Source organism: Muscardinus avellanarius, assembly GCF_963383645.1.
Source record: "Muscardinus avellanarius genome assembly, chromosome: 5".
NCBI lineage: Eukaryota > Metazoa > Chordata > Mammalia > Rodentia > Gliridae > Muscardinus > Muscardinus avellanarius.
In genome coordinates, this window is record NC_137790.1 from 22,597,932 (window position 1) to 22,624,085 (window position 26,154).

At 36.1% G+C, this 26,154-nt stretch overlaps 1 pseudogene across 1 annotated transcript; it reads right to left on the reverse strand.

The window, feature by feature from the left end:
- Positions 1–1,604: 1,604 nt before the first annotated feature.
- On the reverse strand, positions 1,605–2,005 carry LOC308262864 (small ribosomal subunit protein eS17-like; annotated as a pseudogene). The gene has a single exon. The product of its transcript is annotated as a small ribosomal subunit protein eS17-like (transcript).
- Between the last annotated feature and the right edge of the window lie 24,149 nt (positions 2,006–26,154).

Sequence of the window (26,154 nt, forward strand, 5' to 3'; positions counted from 1 at the left end):
AATTTGTTCTCTAAAACTAAAAATATCAAGCACTTGTCCTTTCATAGCAAATCAAATCATTAATAAGTAAACAGCACTTCATCTTGGAAGCTTGGTCTGAATTCTCCAGACATACTTAAGTAAGTTCCTATAGATTCTATTTGTTTATTCGTATATATAGTTGTATGTATCTGCCATGGGACCTTTGTTCTATGTTGTAGATGTGGTATGTATTATTGTCATTCTATGCCCAGTCAATTTCCTAGGACATATATTATATAACTAACAAATGCTTTGAAAGAATTAATGCATGGCTGGTCACAAAAATAATTGGTTTAAAAATTGCTGTTTAGTTGTTTCCAGACTGATATAATTAAAACTCATTATTTTAAAGTTCCAAGGAATGATGATACAATCGTTATACCATAATCAATATTTTGCTTTTAAATGGACTCATTCAATAAAAAGTGGAAGTAAGACTGAGAAAAATATACCCAAAGTTATTAATGAACAACAGCTATACTGATTCCTATTCCTAGCAGAAATGAGACAGAGCTTATATTGTTTTAAAATAGGATATATATATATATATACATACATACATACATATATATATATATGTATATATATTGTTTTAAGATAGAATGTTTTAAGATATATAGGTTAAGAATGTTAATTTTTATATGCTTATAACAATTTTTCACTGCTCACATTTGCTTTTACCATGTTTCTTATTATCTAGTCCTTTTGAATGTATTCAAGTTCTTCTGTATAGCATCTCATATATATTAAAAGACGATCATTATCCCAAATAATCATTTTTATTTGAACTGCAGATGGAACCCACTTTTCAACAATGTGACTTATTTTTCAACTTTAGAACAGCTAGAGAGGAATATAGTAATAATTAAATTTTGATTAATGAATTTTGATATTTTCCTACATTAGTAGTCTATGTTATAATCTTGTGGTTCTGGGCAGCAGCAGCAGCCAGCCACATCTCTCCTTCAGCCATTCAGACAGGAGGTTCAATAACTAACAATCTGCTACTGTGTTGCTAATATTTGAAATTCCAAAGGCAAAGTTTATTAAATGTATTTATAAAAATTTCCATTTGTAGTATATTTCTTAGTGTAGAGGATAGAAGTCCATTCTACATCTGTGGTCCAATCTATGTAACAGATGATATCTTTGTGATGATTTGATGGATTGTTATTTAAACATTTTCATTACATGCTGAGCATGGTGGTGCACACTTGTAATCCCAGCGCTTGGGAGGCTGAGACAGGAGGATCGCACAGGTTCAAAGCCAGCCTCAGCTACTTAGTGAGTCTCTCAGCAACTTAGTGAGACCCGTTTCAAATAAAGTGTAAAATATGTCTGGGAATATAGTCCACGGTTAGAAGGCCCTGGGTTCCATTCCCAGTACCACAAAAGAAAAGAAAAAAAGAAAAAAAAAAACCCAAACATTTTTATTATAGTAAGATACTATATTTTTCATTATAATCTTTTTGTATTCTTAATATTGAGCTATTTGTACATGATATCCTATTTCAACATTCTTAATCCCACATTTTTTTTGGTAGTCCCAGGTTTATTGAAAATAGTATAGCATAGCAAAAGACTCAGACAGCTCCATGCGGTGTTTTGAAGTTCATCCCAACTGTAGGCTGAGTGACCTGCAGGTTGGAGAGGCTGCCAAAGTCCAAAAGCTTCAGCATTTCCTTGGTGTTAGGATCGACTTCAATGATCCAGGGCCGAGACTTCAGGAACATATTTATCCCTCCTCTCTCTCTCCTCCTCCTGCAGCTTGATGGAGATGCCTCTCACAGGGCCTCTCTGGATCCGCTTCATCAGATGAGTGACATAACCTGCGATCCTTTTGCGCAGCTTCTTGCTGGGGATAATGGCGATCTCCTCGCACACGCGCTTGTTGGTGTGGAAGTCATTGACCAGCCGTGTGTAATACTTCTCAATGATGACCCGGACCGCCTTCTTCAATGGTCTTGGTGCACACGCGACCCATGATGGCGGGTGCCGGGAAAGAAATAATCCCACAAATTTTAAATTAAAAATGTATTATATATAAATACATATATGTGTGTGTTTATGAATATATTGAAGCATATAATTTATGTTAGAAAAAACAATTAGCCAACTTTTGTTTAAAAAAGCAGTAGAATTAAAGTTTCTATGAATTATTTTATAGTTATTAGAAATAGTATTAGAAAAAAATTATCACAGAGCTTAATGGATGGAAAAAATTGATGTTATTTCTTTTCAAATTATTAAATGGTATGCTCCATATATTAGTTGTATCATTAGGCTAGTTTCTGCTTCAGAATCCATGGTATTTTGAACAGAAATGATTAAAGAGGTTATTAGTAAATCTAAAAAGAACAGGGCACAGTGTTTAAACATTACCCTATCATCTGGGCCACAAACGTTCAGCATCATTATGCCTCCACAATAGCAATTTAGTATAATTCTGAAGTAATCAATATTGGCAAGTAGAGCTTGTTGCAGTTACAAAAGGGACTGTAGCCTCTTCTGTTAGACCTTAGGAAAATCAATATGCAGGCCTCTTCATAAGATAGCCTTTTAGACTCAGTTTCAAATGACAGTGAAAGTCAGGGGCTATAATTATGAAGCTAAAATTTGTTCCAAAGATCACCTTGCTGTTAACCATGTGTGATGTGATTTATAACTCACAAGAAATAAAAATATATGTCACCATATTAAAACATCATTTGAAATCAGGATGACTATAAGAATAGTAAAATACTGAACACGAATAGGTGCTTTAGCCATCCTGGAAATGTTGAAGGTGACTAACATAGATATTAAAACAAGAAAGAAATTGACGTCTAAAATAAATATTTATTCTTTAGCATAAGAATATTCTAGTTCACACTCCAACCTATCTTTGTCTCATTAGAGCTTTCACCTTACAAACTGAAACATTAACTTTCTAACAAGATGGTTAACATGTAAAAACATCTCTATGCGGCATATTAAATTATGTTGGAGATAAATGTCACTGTCATAAAATATGGAATGCATAATTTTTGCTTCAAAAACTTATGTGTAGCCAATAACGTATTTTCATTTTGCAAATAAAACAAGTCCCAGTGCCGGGGTCCAGCCCTAGCAGAGTCGAGGTTCGTGTGTTGGTGAGGGAAGCCAAGGTCAATGAGAGAAGAATTGCCACACGAAATCAGATTCAACCTTCTCCATTTTATTCAGGATTTGTTACAACGTGTATACTCTATTTTTTGGCAGAAAAGCAAGGGCATAGCCATGCAAGCAGGATTTCCAAGGACGGGAAAAGTCTTATTTTTTTATATACAGTTTAGGGCAAGGGTATCAGTCATTTAAATAATCATAGTATGCTTTGCCTCACTTCACAAGGCTGACTCAAACCTAATCTTATACAGTGGCTCAAACTAAGGGCAGTTTGAACTTAATGTTTGGCCCAAACTTTATCCTTGGGAAAAAATCTTTGCTGCCTGAGTCTCTCACAAGCCGCTGCCCATCAGTTTTAGTTATAATGTTTATACATAAAATTCCAATTATATATATATTAATCCAAATAATCCTAAAATAATTTTATGAAGAAAGGAGTGCTAGACATAGTTCATGGGGGATCTACGCCATTGTGGATCCCCTGATCGAGCTTTCTCGAGATCTGCATGAGATGCTGTAGCATCCCAGAGAAACTTGAGCATCAGGAGCAGGATCCATTTCCTTTGTTTCTGCATCTAAACTGAAAGCTATATATCTTGATTTTCTGAGTTTCCTAATTTTATCATGTTTTGTAATGATACCTTTCAAATTACATCATCAAAGCTGTGATTGTATTAGGTACGGCTTATTCAAGCCAAGAACTGCTTTACACTGCTCACAGAAATACTATTTAATAATGTAAAACTATATCATGGTCCATTCTGATAATTCCAGAAATACCAAATAGGCTGTGGTTTTACTGTAGATGATAAAGTGGTTTGGTAAGCAAAAAACTTAAAATATTAGTGTGACAATTTTGAATTAGAGTGTTCTATAAAACTAGTACTCTAATGTTCATTATGCTTATTATAATGAATCAACTCAAGCTTTATTTTTGTAAATAATTGTAAGTACTTTGGAATAAGATGGATGTTTTTAGTTGGAGAATTTTTTTCCTGTTGCTTTGAAACAAGAGAAAGTCTAAGACTATCAACAAAACTTTATTAGATTAAATCTTCTACCTTCTTCAATGTGTTTAAAAATAGGGTTTAGGAGAAATTAGTAAGAACATTTATAGCTATGTAGAATGAGTAAGGGGAGGCTCTATTAAAATAATTGAGAAACAATGACAGGGACAATATAGGAAAAGTATAAAAAGCAAAAATAATTAACAGAGCTAATATTCCTTGAATTTTCTTATTTAATTTTTAGTGAACACTTTTTATGAACAAAGTTTTTATTATAGCCTTAGGGATTGTAAAGTTCTGCGGTTAGTATTCAGCTGGAAAAAATAAATGACAGTTTGCTCTATTTCTAGTTGTAGACTAAGTTTAAAAAGCATTTTGAAGCTGGGCGTGGGGTTTGTAATCCCCACGCTTGGGAGGCAGAGACAGGAGGATCGCGCTGGTTCAGAGCCAGCCTCACTGGCTTAAGAGACCCTGTTTCCAAATAAAAATATAAAATATAGGTCTGGGAGTGTAGCCCAGAGGTAGAAGGGCTTCCAGGAACCCCAGTACCACCAAAAAAATAAAAAAATAAAAAAATAAAAAAATAAAAAAAAACATTTTGAAAGTAAAATACAGTAGACAAAGAACACAATTATCTATAAAAGTTAAGTTTATTTTCTGAAAATCAAATTTGACAAAGTGTTCATTTCAGTTAAGTACTATTAAATTCATAGTGATAACTGCAAAGCATTTTTGTCTTCAACTAAATACAAATGTGAATGATTCAGTTTGTGGCCTGAATGTAAAAAGGAATCCAATATTTCTCATATAGGGTTTTAATGTAATCAGTGTTAATTAATAGTTACCGAAGTTTCAGGGTTTGTTCACAAATTCCATTAAGCCTTTACTGTTAATAAGTTCTTGAAGAGTAAAAACTAATATCTGATTCACAGTACATTTCTTACATGGCTATTTATAGAAATGTAAGTTACATTTTATGAAATAATAAAGTCATATATTTGATACCAGATGGGAATTTTAAAGAAATTTATCATGATTCCAGTGATAAGGTGCTAAAACTATACTTGTAGGGGTATAAAAATAAGTCAAATGTCTTTATTTAGTTTCATATACTTGTATTGGTGTATTATAGTCTCACATCTTATGCAGTTCAGAGTGCTAATGACATACATGCACATAGCACTTGCATTATTTAAATTATTCAGTTAGGCAGAATACTAAAAATGAATGTAGAAGAATTAATTGTCACATCACAAATTAAAGTTCATATCCTATTTTTATTACTAATGGCTCATTTTCTCTAATCTGATATTCACTTAAGTGACTCACTATATACTAGCATAAAAATGAAGACATGGCAGAAAAAGTATATCATTAAAAAGACATAATAAGGGTGTATTCATTTCAAGTCACTCCTCCATGCCAGTCTGGTATGGAGCTGTATTTCTATTTTCTATATTTCTATCTTTCTAATAAACTTCTTTAAATCTTAAAAATAAATAAATAAATAAATAAATAAATAATAAATAAATGAATAAAAAGACATAATAATGGATTTGCACTATCTTTTAATTTGGGTGGACAGGAGGAGAAGGACTCATTAGATCCTCTATTTAATATTTTCTTTTACTAGATCTGGGTCACTTTTTTGATCAAATGGCATTTACCAGGTTCATTTCATTTCTGTGGTAAAGAACAGCATGTATTTTTAAGTCTTAGCATGCATTTTGAGGTTTCTAAATTTTTCTACAACTCATTAATTTCCCTTATACTTAATAATGGCATTTTCATATCATACTTATTCTGAGTTATTATTATACACACATTTAAGAACTGAATTTAAACAAATTTAAATTTCATTAACATTTTCATTTATTTAACTTAGTTTTATTTAACTTTTTTTCAGACAATATTTTATTGGGAAAATTAGGAGAAATACGGTCTAGTGTTTACATTTTACATTTTGTAATCTCAGGTGTGTTTTCAATTTTTAAAAAATGCTATTAATAACTTAGTTCATTAGTCATATAGCCCTTTACATTGTACTAGTTACTGAATACTGTTGTGATATAATTGCAATGGGTTATTGTACATGCAGATAGTCAAATCTCACACAAATTATCTTGCATATAGTTGCTTACACATATTTTCATGCTTCAGAACATAGTATATATCATAACCTGTAAAACACATCCAAATGGCATTTTAAGAACTATTTTTGTAGGCCTGGCATGGTGGTGCACACTTGTAATCCCCGCACTTGGGAGGCGAAGACAGGAGAATCACGCAGGTTCCAAGCCAGCCACACGCTAGCTTAAGAGACCCTGTTTCCAAATAAAAATATAAAAATAGGTCTGGGAGTGTAACCTGGAGATAGAAGGGCTTCCAGGAACCCTAGTACACCAAATATATATATGTTTTTTTTCAAGAAATTTCAGTAAATGTTATTAAATGTTTTATTTTGCTGTATGAAGTGGCACGTACCTGTAATCCTTAGAAAAACCACATTGCAAAATAAAAAAAAAGGGTTGGGGGTGTAGTTCAGAGGTAGAATGTTCAATCCTCAGTACTACACACACACACACACACACACACACACACACACACACACACACACCAAAAGGTTTTTTTACATATGGAATTATTTTAAATTAACTTTGAAAATTATTTTGCAGTTTTAATAAAAACAATTAGATTAAAATATTTTATTTATTTATTTATTTATTTATTTATTTATTTTTGTGGTACTGGAGTTCCTGGAAGCCCTTCTACCTCGGGGTTACACTCCCAAACCTATTTTATACTTTTTATTTAGAAACAGGGTCTCTTAAGCCAGGGCAGCTGGCTTCAAACCTGCGTGATCCTCCTGTCTCCGCCTTCCAAAGGCACAGATTACAAGCATCTGCCACCACGCCCAGTTAAAAATTTTTAACTTTTAAAAAATTATTTTAGTGCTTTGGCTTTATAGAACATTGCGAGTTTCAATGTAAAATTTTATTATTTATTTATTTATTTATTTATTTATTTATTTATTTATTTATTGCGGTCTGAGAATGGAACCCAGGGGCATTTGACCTCCAAGCTATATGCCCTGCCCTTTTTTTATTCTTTATTTTGAACAAGGTCTCACTAAGTTGCAGAGGGCCTCACTGAGTAGCTGAGGCTGTCCACGAACAATAATCCTCCTGTCTCAAGTCTCCCGAATGCTGGGGTTACAAGCGTGTGCCACCATGCCCACCTTAATGTAAAATTTTAAATAACATGCTTTTAAAAAATGAATCCAAATTTAATCACTAACATATTTAGTTTACATATGTGACAATTAAATGATAAGATGTAATAGAAAAATGCATGTCTATGCAAAAAAGTTGTTTTTTGTAATACTAGATATTGAACTCATACATTCTACCTCTGATTTCCATACCCAGTTATGTTTTATTTTTTATTTTTTATTTTTTTTACTTCTTAAAATTTTATTTATATGTGGAACACATTGAAAATGGTATACATTTAGACTATGCTTGATGCCCTCTCTCCTCCTCTCCCCTTCCCCCCTTCCAACAGTGAGTGTCCAGGTTAACCATGCTATATTCATACTTTTACACATACTCAGGTGTAGCTCCTCTATTAATCAACCTCAGCCTTCTGTCTTTCCTATCCTTCCATTCTTTATTTATGTGGATTTATGTGGAGTCCCTCTGATATCCCCAATGCTCCCTAGTTTGGGCATATTAGAGAAAACCTATGTCCCTTCTCTTTCTGTGCTTGGCTGATGTCAACATAATGCTCTCCAGGTCTTTCCATCTTCTTCCAAATGGCATGATTTTGTTCTTCTTTATAGCTGAATAGAATTCCATTGTGTGTATTTCCCATAATTTTGCAATCCATTCATCTGTCGATGGAAACTATGAACATAGGTATGCATATATTACTGTAGTTCTCTGATTTCAACCCCTTTAGAAAAATACCCAAGAGTGATAGAGCTGGATCATACGGTGTATCTATTCCCAGTTTTCTAAGGAATCTCCACACTGATTTCCATAGTGGCTGAACTACTTTGCATTCCTATCAACGGTGTAAAAGAGTTCCTCTTTCCCCACATCCTCACCAGCATTTGTTGTTGTTTGATTTCTTTATGCTTGTCACTCTGATTGGGGTTAGATGGAATCTCAGGGTAGTTTTGACTTGCATATCCCTGATGGCTAATGATGTAGATATCTTTTCATGTATCTATTGGCCATTTGTTTTTCTTCTTTTGTGAAGTGTCTATTCAGTTCAGTTGCCCATTTCTATCGTTGTATATTCTGGACATTAGCCCTCTATCAGAGTGGTGGCTGGTCAAGATCTTCTCCCATTCTGTAGGCTTCTTCTTTAGGTTCTTGATGGTTTCCTTTAATGAGAAAAAACTTTTTAGTTTGATGCCATCCCACTTGTTAAGTCTTGCTTTAATTTCCTGCGCTTTGGAGGTCTTGTTGAGAAACTTACTGCCTGTGCCTATATGTTGGAGTGTTGAGCCTGTTCTTTTCTCTGATAACTTCAAAGTCTCTGGTCTAAAATTATCCTTATTTGCAGACAACATGATCTTTTATCTAGAAGACCCAAAGAACTTAACCAAAAGACTTCTGGGCCCGATTAACAAATTCAACAAAGTTGAAGGATACAAAATCAATTTAAAGAAACCAGTGGCTTTTCTTTACACCAACAATGAATCGACAATGAAAGAAATAAAGAAAACAATTCTATGCACTATAACCTTAAAACCAATAAAATACCTAGGAATAAACCTAACCAAAGATATAAAAGATGTCTACAAAGAAAACTATAAAACATTAAAGAAAGAAATTGAGGAACAGCTTAGAAGATGGAAAGATCTCCCTTGCTCATGGATAGGCAGAATAAATATCATCAAAATGACCATTCTGGCAAAAGTTATCTAGAGATTCAATACAATTCCCATTAAAATATCAACCACATTCTTCATAGACCTAGAAAAATCAGTCAAAAATTTTATATGAAGAAAGAAAAGACCAAGAATAGTAAAAGCAGTTCTCAGCAACAAGAACCATATAGGAGGCATCACAATCCCAGACTTGAAATTATACTATAGAGCAATAGTAGTAAAAACAACATGATATTGGCGTAACAACAGGCACACTGACCAGTGGAACAGAATAGAAGATACAGAAACAAATCCACACACCTATAGTCAATTAATCTTTGACAAAGGGGCCAAACTCATATTCTGGAGAAAAGACACCCTTTTCAACAAGTGGTGCTGGGAGAACTGGCTATCCATTTCTAGAAAGACAGAACTAAATCCTTACCTCTCACTGTGAACAGGAATCAACTTGAGATGGATCTGTTTTATTTTTTGAAGCAAAGTCTTGTTAAATTGCTGAAGCTTCCTGGCATGGTGGATCATGCTCGTAATCACAGCATTTTGAGGTGGAGAGGTGGAGACTGGAGGATCTCAGGTTCCTAGACAGCCTTAAGTACTTAGTGAGGCCCTTTACAACTCAGTGAGACCCTGTTTCAAAAATAAAAAGACAAAAAGTGAGGTTTTCAAAGGGAGAATGCCCCTGGGTTCCATCCCCAGTACCTCAAAAAAAAAAAAAAAATGCTGAAGTTAGTCACGGACTTGCGGTTCTCCTGTCTTATCTTCCCAAGTACTAGGATGATAATAGACCTGTGCCACCACACTAAGCTAGAAATGTTTTTCTCAGTAAGTTCACAAGCTTACTGAACTGTGATTTCTAAATCCTAAATAATGAGAAAAAGGAAGCACCAAAAATATAAGCTCTCTTCTTTTTCTTCCTTCTTGTACAAGTAATGGAACCCAGAGACATTCTACCTTTGGGCTACCCACCCAGCCCTCTTCAATTTTATTTTGAAACAGGTCTCACTAAGTTGTTGAGGGTTTCATTAAGTTGCTGTGGCTAGCTTCAAACCTGCAATCTTCTTGTCTCACCCTCCAAAGTAGAAATTACAGGTATGTGTACTGCATGTAGCTTCAACAATTTGCTTTCTATAAATAACAAGCTCCTACTTTATTATCACAGATAATAAACAATATTCATATGCATATTAAAAGTGAAATATTATTCAAAAATTAGAAATAATATTCTCTATTGAATGCTTTCAAATTTCAAGTGAAACCTCCACCTCGAAAATGTATTTAATTCCTTGTTTTCACAGATTTTTATATCTGCCCTATAATTCAAATTTTCTTTCTATATTCAAGTCTAATACATTTCATTATTGTAGTTTCCATAATAATATTACACTTTATAATTCTCTTTTTTCTCTTTAATCCTCTTCATTGAAATATTTTTCATTTTTTTCTATAGTATTTAATTTCTGTATTATGGCTACAGATCCAGGGAATGGGTGCAACTTATTTCCCAAAACTTTGAATTTAATTTTTTCTGCTTATAAATTAAATCAAACTATCCCCCAAAATATTTTTTCAGCCAATGAATACTGCTAGCAAAAGTAATGTTATTTTATTTGTTGCTAATTAAATCAATGTTTTCTCTTAACAGAAAACCTATACCCATATTTAACCCCAGTCTGCAACTTGGCTTTTTTGTTGTTACACTTAATTTTTTTCTTTTTTTTTTCATGGTTTTGCATAAATGTTTTTTCTCAGTATTATATACTTCTTTTATTTGATTCTTCACACTAAGTTTCTTCTGTTACAATAATCTTTGGTATATTGTGCATAAAATGGTGGTAAGAAAATTTATCCTAATTACCAACTTCATTATCTATTTCTTACTGTTGGCGCAGGGTAATAAGCAATGACTAAATCATGATTTGTGAAATGGGCAAACTTCTGTAAAGACACAAATAAAATATAAAAATTAAGATATTATGCATTTTTTTGCGGTATTGGGGATGGAACTCAGGAGTATCCTACCTCTGAATTACAACTCCAAGCCTTCATTTTTTATTATTCTTTATTTTTGAAACAGGGTCTCACTGAGTTGCAAAGGGTGTCAGTAATTAGCTGAGGTTGTGAACCGTGATCCTTCTGTCTCAGCCTCTGGAGTACTAGGATTATAAGTGTGTGCCACTATGCACAGAAATGAATAAAAATATTGTGCATTTGATAGGTGCTGTAAAGGAAAAATCAGTGTGTGATAAGACTAAGTATCAGTGCTAGCTAAGAGTTGATAAAGGAAGAACTTTTTGACCAGGCAATGTTTGCAAAATACAGTTAGAATAGTAGACAAGTGATAATTAATTAGGGGTGAATCTCACACAAATGCTGTGACAATGTTCAGGGTCCGGGATGGGGAGTGTTTTAGTGTTAGGCAGACTAATAGAGGTTGCCAATCCAGGAAATATTTCTCATTCTGTGCAGTTCTTCTGGGCAAAACTCACCTACATAGGGTCTTTGAAAATACTCTGATGAAAATTTTACATTAGTCTGTCTCCAAAATAATGGAGCCAAAGAGATGACAGAAGTTGCAAAGCAAGTAGCGTTAAAGATAGTCTAGACATGCATGCCCCCCAAATAATTATATAATCCAAATTACTGTTTTAGATTCTAGGAAACGTACATGTCCAGAGAGCCCAGTAGAATGCAGTGAGATATGTAGTATATAGAGTGCTTGACACAACCTGGTATACTTAAGGAACAGAGAAAACTAGCCTTCCTTATAAATGGGAACATGATGTGATGGTAGTCAGAGTAAGAGACAGAATCAAAATCACATGTAGACTTTGAGTGAATATGACCATGTTTATAAAATTCATATCTTTATAACAAGCAAGATATATTCATTTCGTCCCCATAGTCTCTGTGTTAGCTTCACCTCTAAGGTGGAACTCTGTCTCAGAACCCAAATTGCACACCAAAAGCTCTCTTGAAGTCCATGCCGGTGGTTCTACTAGTCTAGGGGAGTGAAGTGACCCTTTCTTCTGTTTCATATGCCTGATGTAGCTCCCTGTCCACTCACTAGTACAACACTGGCATGAAACTAGAGTTATTAGGTAGGTTTTGTTGATCGTGTGTTTTGCAACATTGCTGAATTCACTACTTCATGAGATTTTTCTGTAGATTGTTTGGGACTATCCACGTAGACAATCATATCATCTTTAAGTAAGAACAATTTTACTTTTTATTTTCTATCTATTTGCCTTTTACTTCTTTTTCTGGCTTTAGTATAGTGCCTGGAAATTCAACCACTGTGCCAGATAATAGATATTTACTATAATCTATGTATTTTATGATTGATTTCACATACATATTTTAATTTTCATCCATTTGAGGTTCATACTTTTCCTTTCATTTAAATTCATTCATTTTTGGGTTTTATTTTAATTTACCTTCAGAGTTCTTTGGCACATTGATTATTAAAATGTGTTTTGTAGCCGGGCCTGGTAGCACATGGTTGTAATCCCTGTGCTTGGGAGGCCGAGACAGGAGGATCTTGCTGGTTTGAAGCCAGCTGTGCTGGCTTAGGAGACCTGTTTCCAAATAAAAAAACATAAAAAACCGGTGTCTGGGAGTGTAGCCCGGAGGTAGAAGGGTTTCCAGGAACCCCAGTACCACCAAAAATAAATAAATAAATAAATAATTTTTAGAAAAGTGTTTTATTATTTAATTTCCAAATATATAGAGACTTTTTTGTTATTTTCTTATTAATTTTAGGTTGATTTGATTATTTTACAGAATACAATATTTTTCTCTGTGTGCTTTTATTTCTTTAAAACATTTTAGGTTATATATTGGTCATAAATAGTATCTATTTTTATTATGCTTTTATTGATGCCTTATAGTCTCATATTATAAGGTGAATCATGTTGACATTGACACCCAGCACTTGGTGCCCCTCCTCTACTTCTCTATTTTCCCCTTTCTAATACAGACTACTGGGATTAATGTTGATATATTCATATGTGTGTGCACATAGTCAACAGTAGTAATTCCATTAATGAATCTCAGTGTTCCCCTCCCTTTAATATTATTTATTTTGATGATAAATACTTTTATAATATTTGATTTATTTAATATTATTATTTTATCAATTATCTTTTTTTTTTTTTTTGGTGGGACTGGGGTTCCTGGAAACCCTACTACCTCCAGGCTACACTCCCAGACCTATTATTTTCATATATATATTTTTTTAATTTGGAAACACGGTTGCTTAAGCCAGTGAGGCTTGCTTCGGACCAGCGTGATCCTCCTGTCTCTGCCTCCCAAGCGGGGCGACTACAAGCGTGTGCCACCACGCCTAGTGTATCTTGTTTTATTTTTAAATTCTGAAAATTTCAGTTGATTATCCTGTGTAACTTATAATTATGTGATATGATATTTTCTATTTTTCTCATGTACTTCAAGACAAATTGCTATTACTTGTTAATTATTTTTTTTTGGGGGGGTACTGGGGGTGGGACCCTTCGACCTCTAGGCTACACTCCCAGACCTATTTTTTATATGTTTTACTTGGAATTAGTGTCTCTTAAGCCGGCAAGGCTGGCTTCGAACCTTCACGATCCTCCTGTCTCCACCTCCTGAGCGCAGGGATTACAAGCATGCAACACCAGGCCCGGCAAATAATTTTTATGGTTGTTAAAATCCTGTCCTTGACTTACCTTGCTTCTGTATCATTGGAATGTATTTTCCCTTCAAAGTGTAATCTTTCTGGTCTTTGATATGATATATAACCTTTAATTTTTTCTGGACATTTAGCTATTTTTTTAAAGAACTCTGAGTCCTGCTAATTTACTTTTATTCGGTGGCATTTCAGGTCATTTAGGATATAATATAGATACTATCTTATATGGGAGAGCATTGTGTGCAATGGTCATGTGAGATTTAGAGACAGTGTAGTACAATTGTGTGTGCTTGTTTTGGCTCCCATTAGACTACTAGTATTCTATGGCTCCCAGAAAAGACAGATGCATAGCTTGTTTAGACCTAGGTGTTTGTTGCCTCTAAATGAAGAAAGGCAATTCCAGAATAAAGAGGTAAAATCACTCCCAGGTGGGGCACTTGTTGTAAGAGTGACACACACCCATATGGCCTCTTCAGTGTGGAGGGAAGCTATGTGGAACACACATAAAATAGTTCCACTAATGCCAGAAAAGGGCTTGGTTCCCACGGATAAACTGAGACCACTCTCAGGCATAATATACAATTCCCAGGCTTAACACACATGGCTACATCTTCCCAACTAATACCACCACCCAGCAACCTAAGGATTGCAGCCACCAGCTCACTAGAATACTGAACAACTCAGCGTCCTCCAGGAAATCTTGGCACCACCGATGATGAGGTTATGCTAGCTGATTCAGTCAGTACTGCTGGTAACCATTGGGTAATTCCTCACTTTGGGTCTGGTTAAATTTCCCCACAGTGCTTTTTCCTGACATCAGGAAGTATATTAGCCCTAGCAATTTTGATTGCGTAATATTTTAATGAAAAACACCTGCCTTGAAAAAAGTAAGCCCATGTTGTCATTGTTTCCACAATCTGTGTCTGCTCAGAATAGGAGCTTAATCACGACTAAGAGGGAGCAATCTTCCCCTGGCTACTTATTTTCAATGAGGCATAGAATTGACCTCCATTGTCCATAATTACTACTTTACTTGCCAGATGTTGCATCCTTGACTCCCTTTCAATTCAGGGGAGGAATTAGCCTACATTAGTCACTTCCTACTGATAGTTTGGAAGTCAGGAAATAGTACAACCATGGTTGATTACAGGCTGTCTTTTCTATATACCTGGGGTCTCTCACTATTTTGCTTTTACTTTTCTAGTGTCAGATCTGTTTTGTGGCTTTTTTCTATGTTTAATTTATTGATGCACTGTAATCATACATCACTATGAGGTACGAAAGGGTAGAGGCATACATGCACACATCACAATTTTAGCCCTTCCTCAATTCTCACTCACTCCTCTATCCCCTACCCCTTCTTCAGTTTGGCTCAGTGACTGACTGATATATTTGTGAATGTACATCGTGTGAATTAGGCTGCTTCTCTGACCCCCCCCCGTTTTTCTCAGTAAGGTCAACTTCTTTACTTATCTAAGATTTCTCTTTCTTTCTTTAGAGTACCTCCTATGTCCCATTTTCTCCCCCGATTCTGATTAATAGGGAGAACATCCTACTTTTTACTTTTTGGCTGGTTTCATAATTTGGCAATTGTGAATTATGCCGCTCTAAACATAGATTCCTCATGCATTAGACTGGTAGCTTGGTTTCCATTCTTTTGGGTAGATACCCAGAAGTGATACTGCTGGATTATATGGTAGGTACATTCTCATTCTTCTGAGGATCCTTCATACTGATTTCCAAAGTGGGTTATGTTAATTTGCAATCTCACCAGCAATATATTAAAGTTCCCAATTCTCTGCATCCTCACCAGAATCTAGCAAATTTAAAATAAAACATGACATACTTTCCTGTATCATTTCAGACTGTAATGGAATGAAATTAAAAATCAACTATAAGAAGACCCAAAGAAATCACTTAAACATGTGGAGACTTAACATCACACTGCTGAATGAAGAATGGGTCATAGAATTCAGGGGTGAAATCAAGAAATTTCTAGAAATAAATGAAAATAGGGTACAATAAAATTTTAATTTCCCTATAAATGACAATTTTCATTTACAGGGAAATGAATGGAACTGTAGAACATTATGCCAAGTGAGATCAGTCAGTTACAAAAAATAAAAAATCAGATGCTCTCCCTAATATGCAGAAGCTAGGGTCATAGAAGGAATTCTATGAATTCCTAGATGAAGAAGGAGATACTATAGCTGAGCAAATAAGATGACTTAACTGAGGAGATGAGAAGGGAGAAGAAGAAAATTCTCTAATGCATATAATATATTTTAACAAATATATCAATGTTAATCACCAAGCCAAACATAAGAAGGAGGAAGGGGGAGGGAATGGGGCTGGAATTGGGTGAGGCATAATTGGGTGATGTGTGCACATATGCCTCCACTGTTTTGTGTCCCATTAAGATGTATGACTACAGTATACCAATAAAAAAAAAATTAAAAAAACCTCTGGGACATTATGAAGGCAGTATTAAGAGGAAAATTCATTGTGCTGAATTCCCTCATAAGAAGAAAAGAAAATCACCAAATAAATAACCTGTTGTCTATATTTTTAATGCTTGCCGTTCTCATTGGGATTAGGTGTAATATCAAGATAGTTTTGATTTGCTTCTCTCTAATTGCTAATGATGGAGATCAATACGTGGGATTGCTCTAAACTGAAGAGCTTCTGTACAGCAAAGGAAACTAACAAGAACTTCAGTAGAGAGCTGACACTATAAAAAGAAACTTCAACAAAATGAAAACTGAAATTAATTGTGTCATAGGCTGGAGGATACAAGTACAAAATCAAGGTTTAGCAGAGTTGTTCTCCCTTGGAAACCATTAGCATTCCTTGGCTGAGCTCTAACCTGTCCTCTTCTCATCACAGGCTGTCCCTCTGTGTGTCTGCTTTCACATGCAGTCTTATAAAGACACTGGTCACTTTGGATTAGAGACCCATTCTACTCCAGCATAACCTTATCTAAACTTAACTGATTATTTCTACAATGACCTTACATCAAAGGTAAAAATGGCATTATATTCTAAGACTCTGGGGTACGAATTTCAACAGTTTATTTCTTTTCTTGCAGAACAATTCAACTCACAACACCAATCATATGTAGATAGGAATTTTGCCATTGAATAAAACAGATATAAAGAGATATGGGAAGAAATTGTTTCATTTCTGTATTAGTTTTTCAAGGACCATTTATACAAGAAGTCCCTGAGGCAGTTTTGAAGATTTGGGCTGTTTTGATATTTTGCGCAATACATCCACGGCAGAGCTTTTTCTCTTTCATTCAAGATGGAAAATTAAAATAACTTAATGACTGATGGCTTGTAAAATCACTTTAATTATGCCACAAATTATAGAAATGTCCCTGAATGTAAAATAAATTACAATGCAGTCCTCATATTGCTTTTCAGTATATTCACAATTCAGAAATTCAACTAAATGGAGAATTCTTTCTTGGTAACAATAAATAATTTAAATGATTCACGAATGATTAAAACAAGCATATTTATATTTTTAAGTATTTGATTCATACCCCATGCTGACTCTTGATTCAGTGATAGGCTATTTATTTAAGATATTTTTAATATTTGTTTTAGTAAATAGTATGAAAAGGGTCCCTATTAAATTATATTTCACTGAACAAAGATTTAATTCCTTTTAATTTGGTGTACATTTTGTCTATTGAAGTTGTAATTTATGTTTCATTTTTGAAATAGAAAACCAGTTGAACTGTATAGTACATAAAGTAAACATCCTGTGTAATGAGATAATAATTGTGTTAAACTATAGACATTTAGACTAAAATTGTTTAATAGCAAAGTAATGGTTTGTATCTAAGTTTGCTATAGACATTCTGTGTACTTTCAGGAACCGTGGTGAGATAGTCTTAATAACCACTTTCAATTTATTTTTTCATGAGAATATTGAGGGAGCTATACTACATAATCTAATGATGCTGATCTTTGTCTATATCATTATTATAAAAAATGTTGTTAGTTCAGGAATCAATGCTTGCAACTTCAACAATCTGAAGAAAAATCTGCTGAACTAATTTTATTTTAGTCAATTACATTTGGGCAATGAGGAATAAAAGAGAGATGAGAAAGATTATGCAGTTTATGTTCAGAGAAAAATAGTGAATCCATTTCAATAAAGCCAAATGATTTAAAGACTCAAAAGAAAAGCAATTTTTTAAGGAATTTTTATTATACTTTACGGAGAGGAAAGGTAAAATGGAAAAATATCTTTCTGAAAATAAAGATTTATTATTGCATTTCCTGTATGCTGAATATAGCATTTGACAAACAAAACTAGAAAGACAAAATCATTTACCCAGTTGCTTTGAAAAGATCACTAAAGTGAAGTGTGGAAATATAAAATGTAATATTCTTTCTTCAAACAGAGTAAAAATAATCCAAGTCCAAGATAACAGAATTACATAAGATTATAACCTTCAAGTTTAATTTCCAGCCTAATATCTTATGATTCAATGTTTAAAATGTTCAGAGGAGTATTTTTAGATATTGGAATAAGTTTGAGTTTTATTGTCTTTTTAAAATTCATATAAAGCACATTAACTAAAAATACTACTACCAATGACAGATTAATTTCTTCAATTTCATTATTCATAGAATACACATTTTTTCCTAAGAGGCTTTCAGCCATTATTAAATATTTTAGTGATCTTTACTGTCCTTTAAACATAAAATCTCTTTTTATACAATTTTTGTAGGCCCTAGTTAGATAGTTGCAAAAATAGTTTTGGGCTCATATTAGCCTCATTAAGAATGGAAAATGGGTATAATAAATACTAAATAGCTAGTGATTTTGTAGCAATTGATGTCTTATTTATTTTATTTATCCATGGAAATAAGTTAAAGTTTTTTATTAAACTTAATTATTTAGGAAAAAGATTGAAATATCAGGTAGCTTTAAGTTATAATCACCTACTCTAGATTTTAACTCTTTTTTTCTCTATATATGTATGTATACATACACACACACGTAGTAGCACATGCAAATAATTACTATGCTTAAAATTATTATTCATTTATGATATGGTATTTTTTACTTTTTCATTTTTTAAATTTTTTTTATTAGTGCACTGTATTCATACACCATAATGGGATAAAAAACTTGTGTAGACATACAAGCACACATCGCCCCTACCCAATCCACACACCATTCCCTCCCCAACCCTCCTTCCCATGCTTGGCTTAGTGGTTGACATCTAATATTATAGCAATTTATCCAAAATTAACAATGGTAATCTCACATAACAGATTCATTTATCTGATATTGAGCTTTTGATGACTTAGAAATAACATTTCAATATTTCATTTCGCTTTCTTTCTTACCAGAGGATATTTTTTTCTTTTTTTTTAGGTGAAACTATCATACATTTATTTATTTTTCAGAAAAAATCTATCTTAACATGAAATATGAACTCTAAATACACAAAACAATCTCAAAAAAAAACAAAGCTAGAAGATGTACATTTTCTAATTTCAAACCTTGTAAAGCTACAATAATTAAAATAGTGTAGCACTGCTATAAAGGCAGATATATAAACCAGTGGAATAAAATAAAAAGCCTAGAAATAAATTCTTCCATATATGGTCGTTATTTTTGACAAGGTTTCCAAGAACATTTGGTGAAGGAAATAATAATCTTTTAACTAACTATTACTCTTTCATTTTTAACAAGTTATTTTTAATAAATTATTAAATTATTAATAAGTTATTTAAATAAATTATTTTAATAAGCACATTATATTATTAAGCATTCATTAATTTAAAAATGAAATCATATACAGTTGTACTTATATGAGGAATGGAAAAACAAAGATTTTGTGTAACTGACCACATCTTCCAGAAATGATTTGAACTCTTTTAAAATATACTTTACTTTTTTCAAAAAAGTATCATATTTACAGATATTTTATAAAAAATTGTATTATTATCATTATTCTGTTATCATTTTTATTGCTTCTTTACCATTATTTTTTGAGTCTGAGAGTTTTACTCACTTGTCCCCTAGGACTGCAAAAGGGGAAAAGACAAATTCTCACAACTTTTCACCAGGGCCATCCTAATACGTATGTGTGTTGAGCTAAGTAGCTCCGTGCTCCAAAGTGATTAAAATAAGCATAAAAATCCAATTCAAGTATTTTAATAGTTTTTCCCAAAGTCAAACTTAATCACATGCTATTAATTATTGATACTAGGTTTTTAAATTTATCATAAAATAATTTTGATCAATTTTAAATTTTGAAATACCATTCTTTTTTCTTCCTTTGTCTTTTCTTTCTCTCTTTCTTCCTTCCTTCTCTCTTTCTTCCTTCCTTTTCTTTTCTTTTTTCTCTTCTTTTCTTTTTTTTTGAGAAGCAGTTTCACTAAATTGATTGCCCAGGCTGGTCTTGAACTCCTGGGCTCAAGTGATAGATTCTCCTACCTCAAACTCTCTCATAGTACTTGGTACTACAGACATGCACCACCATGCCCAGCTTGAAAATATTTTTTGTGTATGTGTGTGTGTGTGTGTGTGGGGGGGGGTTATTGGTGGTTGGATTCAGGGCTATCTACAACTGAGTCACATCCTTTTAATTTTTTATTTTGATGCAGTCTTGTTAAGTTGCTCAGGTTGGCCTCAAATTTGTGATCTTCTTATTTCAGTTTCCAAGTGGCTGAATTACAGGCCAGTGTCACCATGCCTGGTTAAAAATATATATATATATATATATATATATATATATATATATATATATATTCTTAATACTCATTTGTCTGGCTACATAGGCTGTGTTGTCCAAAAGAGATTTTACTTCATTCAGAGTAATGAGAAACATCATTATCTTGATATAATTTTACACTTAATCCTATGTATTAAGTCAAATACAATGTGAAAAGTATGAATCTAAAACAAAAAGTATAACTCCAAAACAAATACAATCATAGGAGCAGAGGCTGAAATATTTTTTTAGTTATTCATACTTACCCTGAACGTCCAAAACTATAGGAACTATACTGATACCTCTGACTTCTGTTTTAGACCTCTATTCCTTCAACAAAGATGCTGCTGAACATGCTTATTCAAAAATTTGTAATAAGTCCGGCTCATTTGCATATGTGTTAATTCTTGATTGAATTCTGGTTATGTTATGTATTATAATAATGGATAGTGGAGTAATTTTTACCAATTTTGGACTTAGTTGTGGAATACAATTAAGTTACGTGAGATCAGGTTAATTCTAAAGAGATTTGACTTTAAGTCTTGATGAGGGCAAGAACAGAAATCTAGTATTTATTTTGAAAATTTTTAACTCTGGCTTGTTGAATAAAGAACAATACCTGGCAGCCAGGCGTGGTGACACACGTTTGTAATCCCTGCTCTTGGGAGATGGAGACAGGAGGATGGCACAAGTTCAAAGCCAGCCTCACTGGCTTAAGAGACCCTGTTTCCAAATAATAAAAATATAAAAATAGGTCTGGGAGTGTAGCCTGGAGGTAGAAGGGTTTCCAGGAAGCCCAGTACCATCAAGGAAAAGAAAAAAAAAAAAAAAAGAACTGATGAGGTGTGTCCATACAATGACTAAGGAGATGCAGTCTCCCTTGCCTGAGCAGCCTGCAGCCTAAGGCAAAACTTAAAGTAAAGTGATTCAACAGAAAAGGGGTTAAGTTGGCGCCTGGAGGAAGCTATGAAGGCATGGTTTCCCCATTCATTATGGGTGGGGAGACTGAGCAGTTTTTCCCTCTTTTTACCTTTAAAGGAGCTTTCCGCACACATGAATGGCTCGTGTACTGGCCTGGGATTGGCTGTGAGCTACGTGCTAGTGATCTTTATGCCGGATAGGCTAGGCTATTTTCCAGGGGAATTCCCCTCGTGGTTTGGTGCTATATATATGATTGCTTGGAGAGAAATAAAGGAGATCTTGCTTGACATATCTCCTGGTTCCGTGTGGTGACCCGGGCCATCAGTACTCATCATCTCGTCAAGCCCCGCCGCCGCTGTCGGGCTGGATCCCAACAGTCTGCTGCCCCGTGTGAGGCCCCCTCTCCATCCCCTAACGAAAGAAATTGCTGGCGAGTCAATTGGTTTGTGGGTGAGTATCCCCCCTTATTTTAGTATGGGGAAGTCCAGTTCTAAACCTGACCCTGCCATAGAATCCCTTCGACTCTTTCTCAAGAGCCGAGGACTTAATCTCGCTGATAACAAGCCACCTAGGCCTGGGGGTACCTTTTAAAAACAGCCCCATGGCTCCCTGAAAGTAATCTTTATGATTGGGATACCTGGAATCAAGTTGAGGGGCTGGTTAGGAGAGCCCAGACAGAGCAAGGGGAGATTCCCCCCCCCCCCTTGCGGTTCTCCCTACCATCTCTGCGCTTAAAAGTTGTTTTTCCCTGCGACTCCCGGAGGAACTCGCTGACTGTATCCCCAAGCCAGCGATAAAGGGGGCTGCCGAGCATACACTCCCCTCTGGTCCCGAAGCCCCTAAAAAACCTCCCGATCCCTCCGATCCCTTTGAAGACGCCAAGGACTCCCCACAGCCCCTTTCCCCAGCCAATTCATTCTCCATACCCTCTGCTCCACCGCTCTATGCTGACATAGGGGGAGCTGGAGGAACTGTGGGCCTCTTTCCCGTCAATGTCAACCCAGGAGGAAACCATCCAGCTGCCTGGTACCCCTGGGAACCGCAGGATCTCAAAGAGCTCCGAAAGGCGGTGGCGGAGGACGGTCCCAATTCCCCCTGGGCAGATACCCTAGTGGAAAGGCTGGCCAATCATGCTTTAGTCCCCCGGGACTAGAGAGACCTAACCAAGGCAGTACTCCCTGGGCCACTCTTTATGAAATGGATGGCCTATTATCAGGAGGAATGCCAAATCTTGGGGGAAAGAAATCAGAATGCCGATCCCGCCATCCCCTTAACCTACGGTATGCTTACGGGGGTGGCCGAGCTGCACACCACTGGCCTACAACAGGCAGCCTTGCCCCCCCATACCAGGATCAGGTTAGGGCGGCTGCACTGGCAGCATGGAGAAAATTAGATGATGAACCCACTGAGGCCCCTATTGGGGCAATCACTCAAAAGCCCAGTGAGGATCTACCTACATTTATAGAGAGAGTATATAACAGCCTTAAGAGGAAGTTTCTGGCTGGTCCATTAAGAGGCAAATTTGTCAGAATGCTAGTGTGGGACAGGATGACACTGACCATAAGCTGGCCTGCGCAGGGTTGAAGGGGCATACTTTATAGAGAGATGGATCGTGGCCTCTTGGAATGTTGGCTCTATGAGCCATCAACTTCAAACAACTGCGGTAAAGGAAGGGCAACGGGAGGGCATACAGACTCTGATACAGACAATGCAGCAGTCAAGGGTTGCCCCCCCACACATGTTTCAGATGCAGAAAGGAGGGCCATTTCTGCCGAAAATGTGCGTCCCAGGCCACGCCTCCTATGGGAGGAGGGAAGAAAGGGGAAACTCCCCGGACACCCTGCCCCAAATGCCATAAGGGCTTTCATTGGGCCCTGGACTGCCGGTCCAAATTTAACTTAAAAGGAGGAGCTTTTAACCTCCCAACGGGGCTTCCCCCAGCACCGGCAAAAAATGGGTTAAGACCCAAGATGGTCGTCACAATTAGAGATAAAAATTCTAAATATTTAATTGATACTAGAGCCGATCAAAGTGAATCGGGTTCAGATCCCCAAATCCGAAGTGGCAGAGATGGTCGCCGCGAGGCATCCAGTGGGGTAACGCGACCGATCCCGAAGAAGCCAGCGGGAGCCCTGGGGAGAGTTCTCTTTTCTTTGTAAAGAGCAGGGCACCCTGGAATGGGTTCACCCCAAGAGAAGGGCCTGTGCCTTGGAAAGCGTCACCGTTCCGGCATCCAGTGAGCTCTCGCTGGCCCTTGAAAATCCTGGGGAGAGGGTGTAAATCTCAAACTGGGCCATACCCATATCCACAGCAGGTCTCCAAGGTAAACAGCCTCCGGCATATTGAAACAACAACAGTTAAACATAGGACAATAGGTCCTAAAGAGATGGGCGAGCACCGGGAAGGATCGGGCGATGGCCTGCACAAAAGTTCAAGCCCTATCTGTAAAAGAGGCCATGGATTTTAATCTATTAACCCATGTAAATTGGAGAGGATTAAAACACAAATATTCTCAAATCCCTACTAAGGATTTTAAAAAAAATTGTTCGCACTTGTAAATCATGTCAACCCTTCTTGCAAATACCCCCCCACACCCTTCAATTGTCTGGAGTTAATCCAAGAGGCCTATGCCCCAGTGGATTATGACAAGTGGATTAACTCATTTGAAAAACTTAAGTATATTTTTGTTTTTATAGATAACTATTCCAGGGCTGATTGGGCCTCAGCTCATTCGGGTGAAAAGACAAAACATGCTATAAGTTATTTTCTTCATTGTTTTGCTATCCTTGATATTCCTGAACAAATCAAAACTGATAATGGCCCTTGTTTTATTAGTCAACGTTTCACCTCCTTCCTACAATTATGGAAAATTATTCACACTACAGGCATTCCATATAACCCAAAAGGACAAGCTTTAATAGAAAAATATAATCATACCCTAAAGGTTCAATTACAAAAACAAAAGGGGGAGTTACTACCCCCACATGATCAATTAAGAAATGCATTATTAACCCTAAAAATTTTAAATTTTTCAAAAGACTCCAACCTTTCCCTTTTATATAGGCATTGGACCACAGAGATTCCCCTTTCCTCCATCAGAGTACCTAGAGATTGTTGGCTTTATCTTTGAGCCAGGCCACCTCGGCCCTTGGCCCTAATTAATCAAGAGGAGTCCCCCAAACTAGATCACCCCAATTGCTCTATGTCCTTCCCATCATCTGCTCAGCCATTTAAAATATCAATATGCCGGGCGTGGTGACGCACGCTTGTAATCCCCGCGCTTGGGAGGCGGAGACAGGAGGATCGCGCAGGTTCTAAGCCAGCCGCGCTGGCGTAAGAGACCCTGTCTCAAAAATATAAAATAGGTCTGGCAGTGTAGCCCAGAGGTAGAAGGGCTTCCAGGAACCCCAGAACCACCAAAAAAAAAAAAAAATCAATATATAATACCTGTTACTAGGCATCCAACGATGATGGTTCAAGTTTTTGCTCTATAAGCATTACTGTTAAATCCCCCTCCCAAAATCTTTGTCCCCCTCCCAGGTTGGTTTTTGTTTGTGGTGATAGCATTGCATATGGGTCTTTGCCCCCATCATGGACAGGCCTTTGCACCCTTGCCTCCCTGCTCTCCAATATAAATATTATCCTTGAGGAGAAACCAATGCCCATATCCCCTTTTGATTGGGGAGGGCGAAAAAGGATAGCAGTACAAGCCATCCCCCTCTTAATCGGCCTGGAGATTACTGCCAGAACTGCCATGGGTGTGGCTGGCCTTGGGATGGCCTTTGAGTTACATAGAAAATTCTCCCTCCAAATGATTGATGGTATTAAGGATGTCTCAAAAACTGTCCGAAACTCACAAGCCCAATTAGATTCCCTAGCCCATGTGGTATCACAAAAAAGATGGGTATTGGATTTATTAACAGCCGAAAAGGGAGGCATCTGCTTATTTTTGCAGGAACAAGATAAGATTAAGCAGCTCCAACATGATCTGGAGAGGCAGCGAGGAGATCTTCAGGAGAATCCGTTCTGGACCAGCTTTCATGGACTTTTGCCCTATTTTCTTCCTTTGTTGGGCCCCTTGCTGTTTATCATAGTTTTGTGCATCATAGACCCCTCTGATTTTAATAGATTAGTTCAATTTCTGTTAAAAATCAACCAAATAGAAGTGCCTTACCAAAGGCTTGCCAGCAAAGAAAATTAATCTTAGGATTGGCGCTCTAAATATGACCACCCCTCTCCTGCCTTACAAGTTCCCCAGATGGGGAAAATTGCAGCATGTTGAAGGGCTGGTAGCCAATGATGGGTAAGATTCCAAGGGGCCATGGAAACCTAAGACAGGAAGTACAGCATAGATCTGTGCTATCCAATGACGGGTAGTCCCTGGTACTCGATGGGGACAACCTAAGACAGGCCTAGTCCCGATAAAATAAAAGAAAAAGGGGGATATGAGCGGCCTGCAACCTAAGGCAAAACTTTAAGTAAAGTGATTCAGCAGAAAAGGGGTTAAGTTGGCGCCTGGAGGAAGCTACTGAGGCGTGGGTTCCCCAATCATTATGGGTTGGGAGACTGAGCAGTTTTTCCCTTTTTACCTTTAAAGGAGCTTTCCACACACATGAATGGCTCATGTACTGGCCTGGGATTGGCTGTGAGCTATGTGCTAGTGATCTTTATGCCGGATAGGCTAGGCTATTTCCCAGGGGAATTCCCCTCGTGCTTTGGTGCTATATATATGATTGCTTGGAGAGAAATA